This window comes from Solanum lycopersicum, chromosome 9, assembly GCF_036512215.1.
Source record: "Solanum lycopersicum chromosome 9, SLM_r2.1".
Classification (NCBI taxonomy): domain Eukaryota; kingdom Viridiplantae; phylum Streptophyta; class Magnoliopsida; order Solanales; family Solanaceae; genus Solanum; species Solanum lycopersicum.
In genome coordinates this window covers 7,753,610-7,772,117 of record NC_090808.1, presented here as the reverse complement: position 1 = coordinate 7,772,117, position 18,508 = coordinate 7,753,610, and the positions used below count along the sequence as shown (strand labels likewise).

General features: G+C 30.0%; 1 long non-coding RNA gene and 1 other non-coding gene across 2 annotated transcripts; both read right to left on the bottom strand.

Moving 5' to 3' along the window:
* Nucleotides 1-10,182: 10,182 nt before the first annotated feature.
* Nucleotides 10,183-17,925, bottom strand: LOC138338224 (uncharacterized). Its single transcript, XR_011211658.1, has 2 exons — nt 17,620-17,925; nt 10,183-10,670 (listed from the first exon to the last, which is right to left on the bottom strand). It is a non-coding gene; the product is annotated as an uncharacterized lncRNA (long non-coding RNA).
* On the bottom strand, nt 17,679-17,850 carry MIR164a (microRNA MIR164a). Its single transcript, NR_130075.1, has one exon. It is a non-coding gene; the product is annotated as a microRNA MIR164a (primary transcript).
* Nucleotides 17,926-18,508: the final 583 nt, after the last annotated feature.

Here is an 18,508-nt window from a genome sequence, read left to right as displayed (position 1 = left end):
AAAACCATACCTATGTCATTAATGACATATGTAAACATAGCAAAGTCAAAAATGGTTGCAAATCTTACCAATTTGCTAACTACCAAATCTTTTCTTTTCAACTCCAATTACTATTCCTTTTTAACAATTGCTTGCACCAATTGAATAGCTAAAATTGACTAAAACAATGGGATGGATTCAACATTATCAAGGACAAGAGAAAGAAGCTAATCTCTAAAATTATGGATGAAAATTATCAGTGGATAAAAGGAGATAAGGAGATGATAGCATTAATGAAGTTGCAGACTTGCAGTCAGACATTTTCATAATATGTTTACTGAAGATACCCATCCTACCAGATTTAATGTTCTAGTTTGTATTGAGAGATGCATCACTAATGAAGATAACACAATGTTGGTTTTCACCCCACTATACAGGAGATAAAAGAATGCATATTTTATATTGACAAAAATAGTGCTCGAGGCTTTGATGGATTGGGTGAACATTTCTATCGAAGTGTATGAACCCTTATCTATAATAATCTTTGGATGGAGTGAAAACTTTCTTTCATGGTGATAAACTTCCTAAATTTCTTACTCACACGGTCACACCTAACTGGTTATGATACCCAATATATTGATATCCTAAAAGTTTACTAATTTGAGACCTATTAGTGTATGCAATATCTCTACTAAAATAAAAAATTCTCAATAACAGAATCACCAACATTTTCCCAAATAAAATTTTCATGAACGGTAAAATATAGAGACAATTATCACGAACTTAGAGTCTCGATATTAATCCGTGCGGCACATGACAACTTACTCATGAATCTTTCACGATCTTGTAAGTTCAGGTAAGCCTTTAAAACTAAGATCGATAAGAAAATGAAAGGAAAGACTTCGAGAATTTTGGAAGAATGCTTTATATTGCTTGGAAGATTGCTTACAACTTTCTTGGATAATTTATAAATGAGAGCTCCTCTATTTATACTACTTCCTAGAGGGCTAAAGTGTAAATTATATTTACTTTATAAGTCCTCCTAATAATTATACTTTTGTCCCTCTCTAGAACATTCTACATGTTCTAGGATATTCCAAAGCTTTCTAAGACATCTTCTAAGTTATTCTAGAGCCTTATAAGGAAAGACCTAAGGAATTCTAGAGTCTTTTTGGAATATCTAGGGGTTTCTAGAGTTTTCTATAAACTTCTCCAAAACTCTAGACTCTTACGCGGTTACGCCCTATCTGGATGCAAAATCTTATTGAGAATTGGCGGGACATGACACAATGGACTAATTCCTTGTTGTATTATTCCAAGAATAAGAGTTATTTGTAGGTGTACATGTAAATCTATCTAAAGAAATAAAATTAGAAAATATTCCTAAATATCACTAAGATCCCTAAATATCTCTACCTATAATTATGCTATAAGTAGATATGACTATGTACATTTTGTAACACTCCCCCTCAATTTGGATCATAGATATTAATCATGTTCAGCTTGTTAAAAAGATATTCCACCCGAGCTCCATTCAAAGCCTTCGTAAATATATCACTCAATTGCTCTCCTGTCTTCACATAGCCAGTAGAAATCACGTTGTCTTCAATCTTCTCACTGACTGAGTAGGCGTTTGACCATGGGATATCATATCACGATATGGTATCGTGAGATGAAATCAGCGTTTGGACATTTGATTTCACGTTGATTCCATCTCATGATTCCATGAGTTGAGAGCATTCCAACTCGCATACTCAGACATTCAATGTACTGATGTCAGTTGGCCTGCATCATATTATGATGCATACACAAGTAACCAGGATTAGCATCCAGCACCTCGTTTATCCAGCTTGAGCACTCAGAGTCTATTGGTGAACCTCATTGCCTTCCAGAGGATCCTTGTATTTGCTTTCTAGTCTAGTTTATTAGGATGTTAGGGGATCATCCCAACATCCATCTCAGTTGTTTATAGGTTTCATAGATAGTTAGTAGTTCATTTGTCTTTACGTTATTATTCTATGTTAAAGACTTGGTTTGCCATTTTTGGCCAAGTTGAATGTTATTTCTTTTAACACTCTAAGTTATATTCTTTAGTTATTTGAGCAAGTCCATTTGATCACCGTAATAATGTTAGAATCTCATGCTAAGTTAAGTAAGTCAGGCCAAGGGTCCGATTGAAGTCAACAATGATCTTCGAGTGTCATTTCCGCCCAGGATATAGGCTCGGGGTGTGACACTAACTTTGTGACACCACTTTCATCTTGTAACTAACTTTTAATAACAACTACTATATTCAACAAAACAAAATGAACAAAAGAGATAAGAAAAATAAAAGACAAAATTATAAAACAAAACAAAATGAACTATAGAGATAAGAAAAATAAAAGACAAAATTATAAAAAGAATGTGTCTAACAAAATTGAAGAAACACAAATTAAAAAAAGTACCCTTCAGATTTATCCATGAATCTACCAATTAATTACTTCAAACTTATAGACTACTTTTAGATTAACACATTCAAAGATGAGACTAGACAAGATGGCTATGTGAAGACAGGAGAGAAGTTCAAAGATTAGAAATTTGTTATGAGTTTCAATCTGAGATGAAGTTCAAGCCCTTCAACAAGGGCTTCGCATGATTGTTGAACATAACCTAACTCCTCTTGATATCAGTCTAGACTTCATTGAGGTGATCCACATACTATAATATGATAATGTTCTTACTCCAACTTCATCATTGTAGATAGGTTACAGATGCAAACGCTGAGAGTAATGCCACCTACTCAGATATTCTGAAAACATAATATAGTGACAGATTTACTCACTACATTAGAAATAATTATTGACGTAATTAATTCTTAATTTTTGTTAAATATGTATTTCTAGCAACAATTAACAGTCTTTGTATAGGTCCCTAAAGTCTTTAGCTACGTTGGTTCTAATGACATTTAACTAATATCGACATAAACTTTAGCATAATATCAATATCTAAAAATTGTTTTTGTTGTAGTGACTCAGCAAGAGGTTGTAAAGTGCAAAGTTTTTGGGTCCCCAATCTTCTTGTTACTTATAGCTAATGTAGTTCAAGCAGATACTTTAGATATCAATATGTATTCAATAGAACTCTTTACTTGTAATAGATGTACAACTGGCCACTCATTGGCTCAAATCAGGGGCGGACCTACATTTGTTCAATGAACTCACTTAGTTGAAAAATAACACACGCATGCATATATATATATATATAAAATTAATTTTATAACTTTTATATGTATATACTAATTTTTGACCTGACTATCACAAGTCTGACCCTTACCGAAGTAATTATGAGGATTCAAAATTCCCAGTCAATTGAGTTCAAATCCCTGTTGGGTCCGCCACGGGCTCAAACATCTAACATTCTTGTTGCATGTAACAGAACCTCTTTTCTTTCACACACCACACATCCATTATATAACTTTAAAATTTGAAATGTTAAATTAAACAAGACGTGTCGTGTGAAAATGCATGTCCATCTATAAATTTGATATCAAAGAAGACCAAAGAAAAACCATAGTATAAAATAGACACACTTGAATGCTTTGCTGACCACATTTGCCTAAACCATTGAACATATTCTATACATATCAAGGATGGAAATGACAAGTCAATATTTTCTACAATTCAACAATTTTTTGGTTTCAAATCACTAACGTGCTTCCAAAACATAGGCTTGTAATAAGCTATTTTGTACATTTTGTACAACTCATTCTAGGGTCAACTGACATATCTTGTCTTCTACTACTATAATCAAATAAACATATTGACTAGATGAACAAAAATGAAAGGAACTATCAAGAAATTCGCACAATCATTATGAGTTTATTAAGTATGTATTTTTAAAGACAATTAATATTTTTTGTAAATGTCATTAAAATCTATATAGCAATATTGAAATCAGTGAAAATTAACTAATATCGCTAAAAAATTTATCACTCTTTATTAATCTGAATATTTGTTGTCACCAGATAATATTTTTGTTGTAATAAATTTTAATCATTGTGGTATTATATTGAGTTTATATATATTAGTTGGTCCTTTTCCTTAATACCTCATGGGGGTGAAACTATACCTTTTTCTTATTTTTAATTATGTTTTCCTTTTTTTCTTTCATTTTTATTTTTGTTCATTAAGTTTTTCTTTCTTATTTCCCTTCCCATTCATTTTTCCGGGAAAAAAAATCAAATATAAAAATAATTTAACTCAAATATTATTTTCAAAAAATAGTTCAAAAACATTTATTCAATTCACATCGAGAAAAAAGAAAGAGGCATTCGAATGACAAATAAAGTTGTCTCATGTTTTGTTTATTACGAAAGTAAAGAAGTGATAAAGTTATGCGTACTTGAAGAAGAATATGATCGGTAAGCATAAATGTGATAGCTAATTTTTCAAATCAAATCAAAATCGAGAAAAAACAAATAAAGTTTGGCTAAATTCTTTTAGATGGAATATCTTGCGGTGAACAGGGACGTAGCCAGAATTTTTACGAAGAGTGTTCAGGAATTACATTAACTAAAAAAAATGACGAATGGGTGTACAATTTTTTTTAAATCAAACTACGTACTATTAATAATTAAATTACTTTATGAATAAATGTACCAAAAAAAATTCAAGTTAAACTATATAATATTTAAGTTTAATGTGTATATTTAGTTTAATATAATGTGATCGGACATAAAAAAAATGAGAAAATTCAAGTTAGAATAACATCATTTTTACGCTTCGAGTGACGATGACGATAACAACAAGACATGTAAAATAAAGAGTACAATCAAACAAGTTTTTTTGAAAAAATTATATATGGAGCCTTTCTTGCTTTTAGTTGTTTTATATAAAATTCCAGGGTTACTTATTAACTTAAATTATATTTTAAAAAATAAATTTTATTTTTAAAAAAAAAAGTCAAATCAATTAAAATTCTGATTGGCTTTTAAAAATTTAATTTATTTTTAGTAAATTTTCAAGTTATATCTAATTAAGGATTATTTTATCAAATATTATTAAATTTTAGTTATTTGTAATAATAGATTATTAAAGTATTATCTATTTTAAATTTTCAAGTTGTATTTGATTGAGGATCATTTTATCAAATAATATTAAATTGTAATTATTTGTAATAATATATTATTAAAGTATTATTTAGATTTTGTTATAAAGTATTTGTATCATTGTAAATGTCTATTATTTTGAGTCCCTTTAGTATATGGTTAAAAGTCCAACTTGGGGACCAAGTTGAATTTCCCCTATAAATAGAGGGGTTCTCTTTATTATAAAATCAACCTTCAAGAGAAATAATAAGTCTTCTATTCATAAAAGGAGATAGAACAAATCACATTCCACCAAAACTTTTCTATACACATGAACTTCAAAAGAATGGTGATACAAATGTGCAACATATTCGTTCAAGTGACAATGTGGCTGATCTATTCACCAAGTCTCTACCAATTACAACTTTCAAAAAGATGGCGCACAAGCTTGGGTTGCGAAGATTCAAGTCTCTAGATTGATGTTCTCATTAGAGAGAGTTAATACACGTTGTACTCTTTTTCCCTTACGAGGTTTTGTCCCACTGATTTTTCCTTGTAAGGTTTTTAATGAGGCAGCCTAAATGCGTATTAATAGACATGTGTACTTTTTTCCTTTACTAGAGTTTTTCTTTTCTTAAAGTTTTTTTAGTAAGTTTTTGATGAGGCACTTCATCTATGAATTAGACATTCATGGAGACTGTTATAAAGTATTTGTATTATAATGAATGTCTATCATGTGAAGTCCTTTTAGAATATAGTTAAGAGTCCTACTTGGAGTACCAATTTAGATTTCCCCTATAAAAAGAGGATTCTTCTTCATTGTAAAATCATCCCTCAAGAGAAATAATAAGTCTTCTATTCTCTCTATTTTCTTTTCCTTATTGTTATCGGTACAAGACTCTACTTTCTCAAAAATTGAAGGTTAGGTTTGAAGAATTAATAAGGTAATATTTATTCTTTTGTTTTAGTTTTAATGGTCAATCTTATGAAACTAGAGTTCATTGTTCTTCAAAGTACGGGCAAGAACTACCTCATGGGTGTTGGATGCTGAAATTCACCTTGATGTAATGGGTCTTGGAGACACCATAAAACAAGAAAATATGGCATCAAAGCAAAATTATGCACGAGCAATGATATTATTGCGTCATCATCTTGACGAGATTCTGAAAATCGAATATCTGACAGTTAAAGATCCACTTCTTTTATGGAAAAGCCTAAAAGAAAGATCTGACCACTTGAAGATAGTCATACATCCAAAAGCATGATATGATTGGATGCATCTAAGGTTACAAAAATTTAAGTCTATACATGAGTATAATTCTGTCATGTTTAGAATCACCTCTCAGTTGAATATTGAGAAACAATTAGTGAGATCGATAAGTTGAAAAGACATTCTCCACTTTTCATGCCTCGAATGTGCTCTTGCAGCAACAATATCGAGAGAAGGATTTGAAAAAGTATTCTGAACTAATTTCTCATCTTCTTGTGGTTGAGCAAAATAATAATTTATTAATAAAAAATCATGAGAATCGGCCTACTGGATCTGAACCACTTTTGAAAGTTAATGAGGTAAACGCCCACCATGCTAGGCGTGGAAAAGGTTGCGGTCCTAATCGTTGTCGTGGACGTGATCGTGATTATGGTAAAGAACGTAATTCTATTCCTGGTTTTAATCATTCATCAAATAAAAATCACAATCAAAAGGAAAACGAGAGGATGTGAAACGTGAAGCAACTAGAGAAGGTTCTTTTCGATTTGGTGGAAGAGGTCATTATGCATGTGATTTTTGTACTTTTAAATATTTGGTTAATCTTTATCAAGAATCGCTAAAGAAGAAAGAGAAAAATCCTAAGGCAAATTTTATCTCTGAAAATCAAGTTGACATCATACACTTGGATGTAGCAGATTTCTTCGCTCATCTTGAAGAAAAGATAGATCACTTAATTGGTCATAGTTCTGTGAACATGGAAGAGTGATATTTTTTATGGTAGTACTTATTATTAAATTTCATGTAATGATAGTTGTTTACATGAGTATTAGTATTTTAAATTAGTTTAGTCATATTCTTCTATTTCATTAGTTTGTTTCATCTTAATTAGATAATATATATTTTCCGATGATTTATTTATATGATTCTAATACGATAGTTTTAGTCAAATACTAAACTTTATCACGTATTTGCATTATATTAAGTTTTTAACTTGATGAAATGTTAAAAGCATGAAGTCTGTTATTAACTAGGATTTATCATGTGTCTCTATTATATTAGGTCTTTAACTTGATCTAATGTTTAAAACATGAAGTCTGTTATTAACTAGGATTTATCTTGTGTTTATATTATATTAGGTTTTTAATTTGATCTAATGTTAAAAACATGCAGTCTGTTATTAACTAGGATTAAATAATGATTTTTATTTTATCTTTTTTCCTAACAACTCGTTATTGACTTAGAGAAAGCAATAAATTAAGGCTCAAATTCTAATATTTAATTATTAGTTTATTACATTGAATATATTGTACCCTTTTGACAACACTAATATTTAATATATATTTATTTTATGTATGTCATCTAAAAACATATTATAGAAATATGAAGACATTTGCTTGATTGATTCTGATGCAACACATACGATATTCAAAAATAAGAAGTATTTTCCTTATTTAAGTATGGACAAAATAAATGTTACTACAATTTTTGGTAGTACTAATATGATTGAGGGCTTTGGAAGATTCATTGTGCCCAAGGAAACTAAATTTATCTTTAATAATGCTATGTTTTCTCCAAAATCTAAGAGAAAGTAGTTGAGTTTTAAAGATATCCGTGAAAATAGTTATCATAACCAATCAATGGGTAAAATAAATCTTGAATATCTTGGTATCACCAAGAATGTCTCTGGACAAACATGTGTTATAGAAAAGTTTTATGCTTTATCTTCTGACATGTATTGGACAAAGCTTAGTGCAATTGAGACACATTATAGTAAATAAGAAGATTACAGATTTCAATACATTTGTACAGTGGCATGATCGTCTGGGACATCCTGGGTCTATAATGATGAGACAAATTATAGAAAATTCGAATGGACATCCACTAAAGGATTTAAAAGTTTTTTTAAATAATGAATTTTCTTATACTGCTTGTTATCAAGGCAAGTTAATTGTGAGACCATCACCAATTAAAGTTGAGATTGAGTCCCCTGCTTCTTGAAACGTATAAATGGGGATATTTATGGACCTATTCACCCACCTAGTGCGTCATTTAGATACTTTATGGTTATAATAGATGTTTCTTCTAGATAGTCTCATGTGTTCCTATTGTCATCTAGTAACTTGGCATTTGCAAAAGTATTGGCACAAACGACAAGGTTAAGGGCATACTCTCCTGATAATCAGATTAAGTCCATTCATCTGGATAATGCTACACAGTTTTCATTCCAATCATTTATTGATTATTGTTTAGCAATTGGGATAAGAGTTGAACACTACGTTGCTCATGGTCATACTCAGAATGGTCTCGTTGAGTCATTAATTAAACGTCTGAAATTAATAGCAATATCATTGCTTATAAAAACTAGGTTGTCCACTTTTGTGTGGGGCCATGCAATTTTGCATGCTACAACACTTATTCGTCTCAGACCGATAAATTATCATAAGATTTCCCCATTGCAATTGGTTATGGGTCAAGAACCTATTATATCTCATCCATGAACTTTTTGATGTGTTGTACATGTGTTTGTGGCACCACAAACCACACTAAGATGGGCCCTCAAAGATTCTACAAATATATGTGGATTTTGAGTCACCCTCCATCATTCACGATCTTGAATCATTGATTGGAGACATGTTTACTGCTCGATTTGTAGATTGTCAGTTTGATGAGACAGTTTTCACAAAATTAGGGAAAGAGAATAGTGAAATAAAATGAAAAATTTTGTAAAAAAATTTATCATTGTCTCATCTTGATCCATATTGTTCTATTTGTGAGCAAAAAGTATAAAAGATTATTCATTCGCAGAAAATTACAAATCAAATGCTAGACGCATTCACAGATTTGAAAAGGATTACTACATCACATATTCCTGTAGAGAATGTCCCAATTCGAATTGATGTCCCTATAAGACCATCTACTAGTGTCATAGCTAATGAGTCAAAAGCACGCCTAAAGCGTGGTAGATCATTTGGTTTTAGGGATCATAATTCTAGAAAAAGAAAGATTAAATTTCAAGATGGCACTATGAAAAAATCTCATATGAAAGTTCAAAATTTAAATAATTCTGATATTCATCAAAGAATCAATGAACTTGAAACTCAAGAAAATAATGAACTATCCATAAATTTAAGAGATGTCGAAACTAATCTGAATCGATCAGAAATAGTGGTCGATTATGTCTTTGCATATAATGTTGTAACAAATATCATGCAAGATAATGAGGATATTGAACTTCAATCTGTTACAGAATGTCGACAAAGAAATGATTGGTCAAAATATCAAGAAGAAGTTTAATCATAGTTGAATTCACTAGCTAAGCGGGAAATTTTTGGACCTATAGTTCAAACACCTAAGGGTATTAAATATGTTGGTTGCAAATAAATTTTTGTGCAAAAAAATAAGAAAAATGAAATAGAAAGGTATAAAGCACACCTTGTGGCACAAGAATTTCCTCAAGCCTGGAGTCGATTATGAAGAGAGATACTCACTCGTTATGGATGAAATAACATTACGCTATCTCATTAGTTTCACAGTCCATGAGCAACTTGAAATGCATTTGATTGATGTGGTACAACCTACCTTTATGGATCACTTAATAATGAGATATACATGAAAATTCCTGAAGGATTTTCGATGCCTAAATCTTTTAATTCAAAATTTCGAGAAATGTATTCAATAAAATTGCAAAGATCATTATATGGTCTGAAGCAATCTGGACGCATGTGGTACAACTTTCTTAGTGAGTATTTAATCAACGAAGGTTATACAAATAATGCAATTTGTCCATGTCTTTATAAAGAAAAAAATATCAAATTTTATTATACTTGTTGTTTATGTTGATGACATAAATATTATTGGAACTCCAATAGAGCTTCAATAGATAATTGATTATTTAAAGAATGAATTTGAAATGAAAGATCTGGGAAGAACAAAATTATGTCTTGGTTTGCAAATTGAGCATTTGACAAATGATATTTTTGTTATTCAATCTGCCTACACATAAAAAAATGTTGAAAAGATTTTGTACTCCGATGATTGTTTGTTTAGTTGATGTGAATAAGGATCCATTTCAGCCTCAAAAACAGGATGAGGAAATTCTTGGTTATGAAGTACCATATCTTAGTGCAATTGGTGCACTAATGTATCTTGATAATACTACAAGGCCTGATATAGCTTTTGCTATTAATGTTTTTGCAAGGTATAGTTCTGCTCCTACTAGAAAACATTGGAATGGGATCAAACACATTTTGCTATATTTTAAAGGACAATTGATGTGGGCTGATTTTATTCTAATAATTGTAGCCCAAACTTCTGATTATGCTGATGCAGGATATATTTATCTGATCCACACAAAGCTCGATCTCAAATAGGCTATGTGTTTATATGTGGGGGGGACTGTCATATCTTGGAGATCTAAAGAACAGTCAATCGTAGCCACTTTATCTAATCATGCTGAGATAATAGCTATTCGTGAAGCAAGTAGAGAATGTATATGGTTAAGTTGTATAATGCATCTCATTCGAGAGAAATATGGTTTGGAGTGTGATATAGTACCTACCACTTTATATGAAGATAATGCAGCATGTATAGCACAACTTAAGGGAGGATTCATAAAAGGAAATAGAACAAAGCACATTCCACCAAAACTTTTCTGTACGCATGAACTTCAAAAGAATGGTGATATAAATATGCAACAGATTCGTGCAAGTGACAATGTGGCTAATATATTCACCAAGTCTCTACCAATTGCAACTTTCAAGAGGATGATGCACAAGCTTGGATTGCCAAGATTCAAGTCTCTGGATTGATGTTCTCATTAGGGGTAGTTAATATGTGTTGTATTCTTTTTCCTTGTAAGGTTTTTATGAGGCAGCCTAGATGCATATTAATAGACATGTGTACTCTTTTCCTTTAGTAGAGTTTTTCTTTTCTTAAAGTTTTTTTAGTAAGGTTTTTGACGATGCACATCATCTATGAATTAGACATTCAGGGAGAGTGTTATAAAGTATTTGTATTATAGTGAATGTCCATCATGTAAGTCCTTTTAGGATATGGTTAAGAGTCCTACTTGGGGACCAAGTTAGATTTCCCCTATAAATAGAGGGGTCCTTTTCATTGGTGAGGATCGAACTTGCGATCCCCAGCTCCCAGAGCGCGACTTTAATAGCCCCAAGAACCACTAGGCTATACATGCTTGTTGGGCTCAGGGTATCCAAAATACATTAACTAGTCACTTTGAGTACCATTTTACTTATTTTACAGTGAATTATATGGAAATTTTTCTGAGAATTAGTACGAAAATTTGCTAGAAAATAAGTTTTCTGCGAATTTTCATACTAATCCCTAGGAAAATCTCCGTGTAATTTACAATTTTTTTATAGTGGTATAATTTTCTAACGAATCGGACACCCTGACACTACTGTAGCTCCTCCCCTGGCGGTGAAGAAGAAAATTGAGAAAGAAATTTGGAGAATGTCAAGTTTTGTTAAAAGAAGCATAAATATATATGGTTGAATTTTAACACATAAATATTATCAAAGCTTAAGTCATCGATAGCCACTTAAAGTTGTCCGCAAAATTCACTTAAATACCTCTTCTTAGGCTTGTTCCAATTGAACCCCCGTACTAATAAAAAAATTTACCTATCAAACACTTTATAGACAATCAGCTGAAATAAGCGAGTGTGTGTTATACACTTGCTGGTGATGTGGCATAGTAACTAATTAAAAAAAAACACGTGGTATTGGACCTAGAATAACAAAAAAAAATAATAAGGAAAAATTATATATTTTTTTAGAAATAAAAAAAGAAGAAAATCTCCTTTACCCTTCTCCTCTTTCTCCATAACCTTCCCTAAATACACCATAGACTACCATTTTTAAATCTTACTCTTATCCTCAAACTTCATTTAGATTTATTGATGTTCTTTTTTCTTCTTGTGTTGTCGGTTCTTTAAAATTTAAATAAATTAACAATTTCAAAGAATAATTTCAAATTCATATTATTCTTGCCCAAAAAATGGAGTTTGCCGGAAATAATGAACACTAAAGTAAAGTAAAAAGATGATTGATCACTAATTGCTCGTTATTTTAATTTTTTTTAATCTTTATTTAATGAAATTTTCTTAACATCCCATTTCAAAGGAAAGGAATCTCTGTTTCATCTTCTTCCTTTTTTTGTTTTTCTTTTGTTTTAAGATTTTTATTTAATTTATGTTTGGGTTTAATTTGACAAAATAGATGAACAAGGTTAGATACTTTTGATGGCAGCAGAGATAACATTTTTTACGTCTGAAAAACTTACAGTGGGTAATTTGAATGTGTAGTTGGTTGTTTGAAAGGCTAAGGTTGTTTGACAGTGGTAGACTTGTGGATGATAGCAACCGATTTAATAAATTGGTGTATTTGAGAAAGAGAATGGCTGAAAATCGAAAAAGAAGGAGAAAGAATTATGAGTGGTGATGGTTGCAGAATTATGAGCGGTGATGGTTGCAGCTTGCCATGGAAAAATGGTGTTGAGCTTTCTCAAAGAAGAAGAAGACATAAAATCTTTTTTTTTTTTACTGAAAAGTTATGCTTTCATGCTCCTTTCTTTGTGTGTACTACAAACGTTTTGCCATGTCAGCAAAAAGGGTTTAATAGGTAAAAAAATTTGTTGTCTAGGTGTTCAATTGGAACAAGCCTAAGAAGAGGTGTCTAAGTGAAATTTGCGGACAATTTTAAGTGGCTATCGATGACTTAAGCCTATTATCAAACTAAAGACTTTGGAGTAAAAACATAAGAAGAATAAAATAAAATAAAAAGAAACATCATCGACCAAACACTCGCAACATAAGAACAATAAGATAAATGATTTCTTGGCATTAAAAAAAAAGGCAGACCACATATTCAAAGAATTTGTAATAGTTAACAAATATTACTTAAACATATTGACATATATTGATTTAGCTTTATTTTCAAAATTCCAATAATGCAAACATATGTATTGACATACAAATTCAATTATATTTCCTAACTCTAAGCAAAACAATAGTTAAAAATAACATTAGCAAATATTATTTAAAGATATGTGGGATAAAATTGAGAGAGAGAAAAGTGGGCAATGAATTTCTTTTTTCTTCTTTTAAATTAAGTCAAATTGAGAAATAAAATGAAGGTGAGTAAATTATATTAGGATATACTTTATTTGCTAATATATTGACATTTTGACATTTTTAATAATTATTTTAAACTATAATTATTTTTAATAATTATGTTAGGAATATTGATTACTTAGCTAATTTATCCTTCTTTTAAGATATCATTCTACTTGTAAACTCAAACACGATAAGATATATACATTATTATATGTAAAGAAGAAATTAAAAGTGAAACTTGTATAGCTCAAAGCTTTTTAAAAACAATAATTGAAGTTCTACGAAGAAGAAGAAGGGGAAAATTGAAAATTGAAAAAAGAAAAAGAAAATATGATTGATAAAAGAAAATGTTATGAATAAAAATTTATCAATTTTTTTTGTTACTCAGCCCCATGCCAAGTAGAAAAAGGTTACTATGTCTAGTATCTCTATCACATTGTGACAGTTTTTCCTTTTTCGTTTCTCTAAAAAATATCACTTTACGATGATTAGAAATAATTAAACTTAAAAATTTTTAATTTTTTCTTAATGAAAAGATTTACAACTGCACAACTATTTAAAAATTATTTTTGACCATATTTCTTTTAAAAAAATTATCTTAAAACTTCATGCTAATTTAAATGGTGTTACGTCTTTTTCATTTTGATACACTAGCTAGTATGTAAAAGAGATGAACATTTGGGCTTAAAAATATGTCTGGGCCAATTTTCTACTCGGATAGGTGTTAAGTGGGCCCTTAGCGGACGGGACGTCTCTCTTCTCTATCTCTCAATCTCGCTTGCCCCTGTCCTTCCTCTTTCAATCTCATTTGCTATATATATATATATATATATATATATATATATGTATATATATATATATATACAACTTCTTTCTAATCGATGTTGAGGTTGAAAGGTTCTATTGATTCCACTTCAAATTGATTCGGAGGATCCTAGGACAAGATCTCCACAAATTTAAAGTGTCTTTTCGACATAAAATATAAATTCAGAAAGTCAATTATTTAATTTATTACGTGGACAAAATACTTTGAATCGTATTATTTTGAGTAAGAAAGTAGCTTTACACACACATATATATATATAATAACAGAAAATTCAGTATTAGATACTACAAAATCATGCAAGTGATGGTGGCATTAGTTAGGTGAATTCTTTGCATCTATCAATCAAATGAATGCGAAAATTCTCTCACCATTATTGATAGAGTCCTGTGGGATAGGAGGCTATATAGATCAAATGAAGACAAAAAGATATTGCTTTCCTTCTTGGTGAAAAACTAATTTCCAATTTTGACACTAAAGATATTATACAAATATATTTTTAGTAAACTAGCTTATAGTATCCAAATCTCTACCACTTCTCCAACAACCTATTAGTCCCTTTAGTGGAACACACACGTGGACATATACATACAATGCAAAATTTAAATACGAGTAATAATATTGTGATCTACCCAACAAGAAAATAAAGAATTAGCCATAGGTAAAATTTCATTGCTAAATCGTAAAAAAAGATCCATGCTAAGAAATAAGAAACTCATCTTATTTATGAATAGTGATATATTATAAGAAAATTCAATTATCTAAGAGTTATTTAGCTATGGACTAAAAGGAATCACCAAGTGTTACTAACTCCATGTTTTCTAGTAGTGCTTCTAACATCAATCACAAGCCTTAGTTCAAAATAATAGCATTTGGTATACATATACTTTTCTTCTTGAGTTTTGTTTTTATATACTGATAATAATATATCATCAAATTGGCCTATAATAATAGATAAATATTCCTAGTAACTAGTAAGCTTGATATTATAATAACATGGAAAGTAGTGTAATGACCTTATTATAGCCAGTTATACTAATGAATTGATACTAAAAAAAATATTATTTACATTTATAAACATCCATATGTATATAATTATATCCTTTTCTTCAATTGGAAAGAGACCTTTTCAGCTTTCATGATACTCTCCGGGTCTCAATTTTGTTTATTTTAGACCTTATTTATTTATTTATATTTTACTGAAGATCTCAGTTAGATTGAACTCATTAATCAAGTGCGATTGTTTTTAAAATATGCTTTTATATATTTTTAACAATGGTTGTAAAGCCAAAAATGTTTTTGTAGATTACTTATTATGTTTTCCAATTTTAATATTTGAATATAACAATATAAGATGAGTTGATTATTGATCAGTACCAAAATTTGTGGAAACTACGTATTTCTTATCAAATTTAAAGAGTGGGTATCAAAATTTAATTCACTTACATGATACTTGTTTATATAGAATATAGTATATTCTTAAGGTATTGTGTTCAATAAGAATATTAAAAAAAAAAAGTCTAAATATATTATTAAAGTATCAGATCATAGAGATTGATGTGTGTCCTTAAGGAATTTAAATTTCTCATTATATATGAGGCTGTGAATTATTTCCTCCCAAGATAAAAATGAATATACTTGTTACGAAAATAGTGACACCTTAAACTTCGATAACTTTAATGAGTCAAAAGCCAACAATGAAATCACAAAAAGGGTCGATTTTGTTTGTAAGAAAATATACGCAGAGAGAAGAAAATGTTATGCTTGAAAAGTGAAACAATCCTTTCTTTTTATAACCACAAATTAATCAATATAAAACTCTCCAAATTAATTTTAGGGAAAGAGAAATTCAATTGCATTATTTATTGAAGTCGAACAACGATAACAACACGAGTACACTTTATTCTTAACTATTTAAGAACTTAATAAAGTCCTGTTTCTTAATTATCTCAGTTAAACTCCACACCTCTATCAATTCATTCTTTGCCACATATCGGTTTTCTCCATTCTATCAACGAAAAAGAAATGGCTTTTCATTTTTCAAATTTAAGTCGTACAAACCCTTAACCGCTAATTTTTTACTCTAATGCGTGCCCTCTCAATTTAGTGGGAAATGATTCCACCAAGCACATTTTGCACTAAGCCTTTCTGGCTTCTAACAATTAACTAATTTTTGTATTTTGTGCTCTCCATCCACTCAAAATATAATTAAATTGTTATTCTTTTCTCCCTTATTTATAAGCCTATATTTCTTTTTTTTAATTGACGTGACATTTTTTGCTTCAACAAAATAAATTTGAAGCTAAATTGGACCAACTTGTCGTGATACTTTTTGCTTCTCTAAAGTACATTTGAAGCTAAATTATGTCAATATATAATTAATGCAAATACATATATATATTACAGATCAAAGTTTACATAGTTTAGATCTCAGAAAATAAAAAAGTTATCATATTGAGTTATAAATCATTTTATTGTTTGGTTGTTGTATGCATTTATGTTCAATTTCATCAATCAAAATGTTGCAGATTGTGTAGCTTATATTGAAATATTTCCAATTATCTCTGGTGGTCCTAATATGTTACATCTAAGTCTACATCCTAAAGTAATTGGGAGAGGTCAAGTTGAAACAAATCTAAGGCAATAGTTTCTTAAAATATCACATATTGTGAAATCATAATTATCTATTCTAGTCTTTTATTTGCATATTTACCTTTCAACCATGGATTATTTGTCAACAAAATTTATTATAATTTAGACCACATGATCAATTTAATGTTTATCTTTCTTTGACATTGTATAGTATATTGCATCTTTAATTCCATCACCAACAACTCATATTCTTCACGAGTATCACCATCACAATCATTAAGACGATTAAACTTTTTATCTCATGAACACGAGAATATAACAAATATCAACATCATCTTTTAAAATGAAAGACCTAACTCAATATCAAAAATTATTACGAAATGAAAGTTATCTAAACATCATAAGAATACAACCATACTTCCCCTCAACCCATGTGAAATACTCAAGACATTCTTTGACATTCTTAGAATATAACATCTGAAGCGTGCATAATATAATATGAAGATCAAGTGGGACTAAAAGAAAATCTAAAATTTATTGATTCTGAATTACTAGGTGTTGAATTATTTTTTTTTATGTATATTAAGTGGATTTTTACAACGTTAATACATGATTTTGACTTTTGGCCAAATCTATTATTATGAATTTTGCCAAATTCATAACTAGAACTTTAGCTTTGGTCCTAGCTGGGCCCAATATTGAATAAACCAAGATTAATTAAGATATACGCTTAATTATTCAAAATCATATAAGAAGACATTCGGATCTATCACTAACCTAAAATCAGAAATATTTTTTTCGAAATTACTTACCTTTCAATCAAGAATTGGATTGAGAGTATGAATATCATACTGATAATAAGGTTGAGTGGTCATGATGGGGAAAACAGGCACATGAATAACTAACTCATCATTTTATCACATACATGTAAAGTACAAACACTATTTGCTGTAAAATACAGTACTATGATAGCAGAATTTTCGAAACATCGATAAATCTTGCGTATGAGTTAGTAATGCACGTGCCCTGCTTCTCCATCTCGATCGTCACTCACCTAGAAAATTGCTTTGAAAGAAGAAGGGAAGAGAGAGTTGAATTTGCTTTCGAATTGAAATATGATGTATAATATTTGCTCAAGCTAAGGTCACATTTATAACCAAAGAAAAACAAAACTGTGGACTGATGTCCTGAAGGTTTTGTTTGGTGTAGGTGTAAAGGTTCGTTTAGTTGGGAACAAGCTATCTCATGATTAATTATTTTGACATTAGTTATCTCATCACTATGATATAAATGGTGAAATAAGTTATTTCAAACTTAACAACCAAACAAACACACCAAAATTTTATCTCGGATTTATTTATTTTTATCTCTCATGTCAAACGATCAGATCACTTTAAAGACGATTAGTTGAAAGTGGGACCTTTAAAGTTGTCTCGTGAAATAGAGGACCACTTAACTAGTCACTATGGCACATGTTGTACATTACTAAGCTCATAACTGTTCCACTATGAAAAATAGTAGGTATAGTTTATGTTTTTAGCACCTGAAAAATGCACTATTAATTAATTAGCTATAACTATTTCAAATGCACACGCAAGTACACGTGATTTGTATATCTAATTTTGTGTTATAGTACCTACACATTACGTAATATTAGAATTTAGATGAACTTTGTCTTTGCAATGTATATTTAATTTTTAC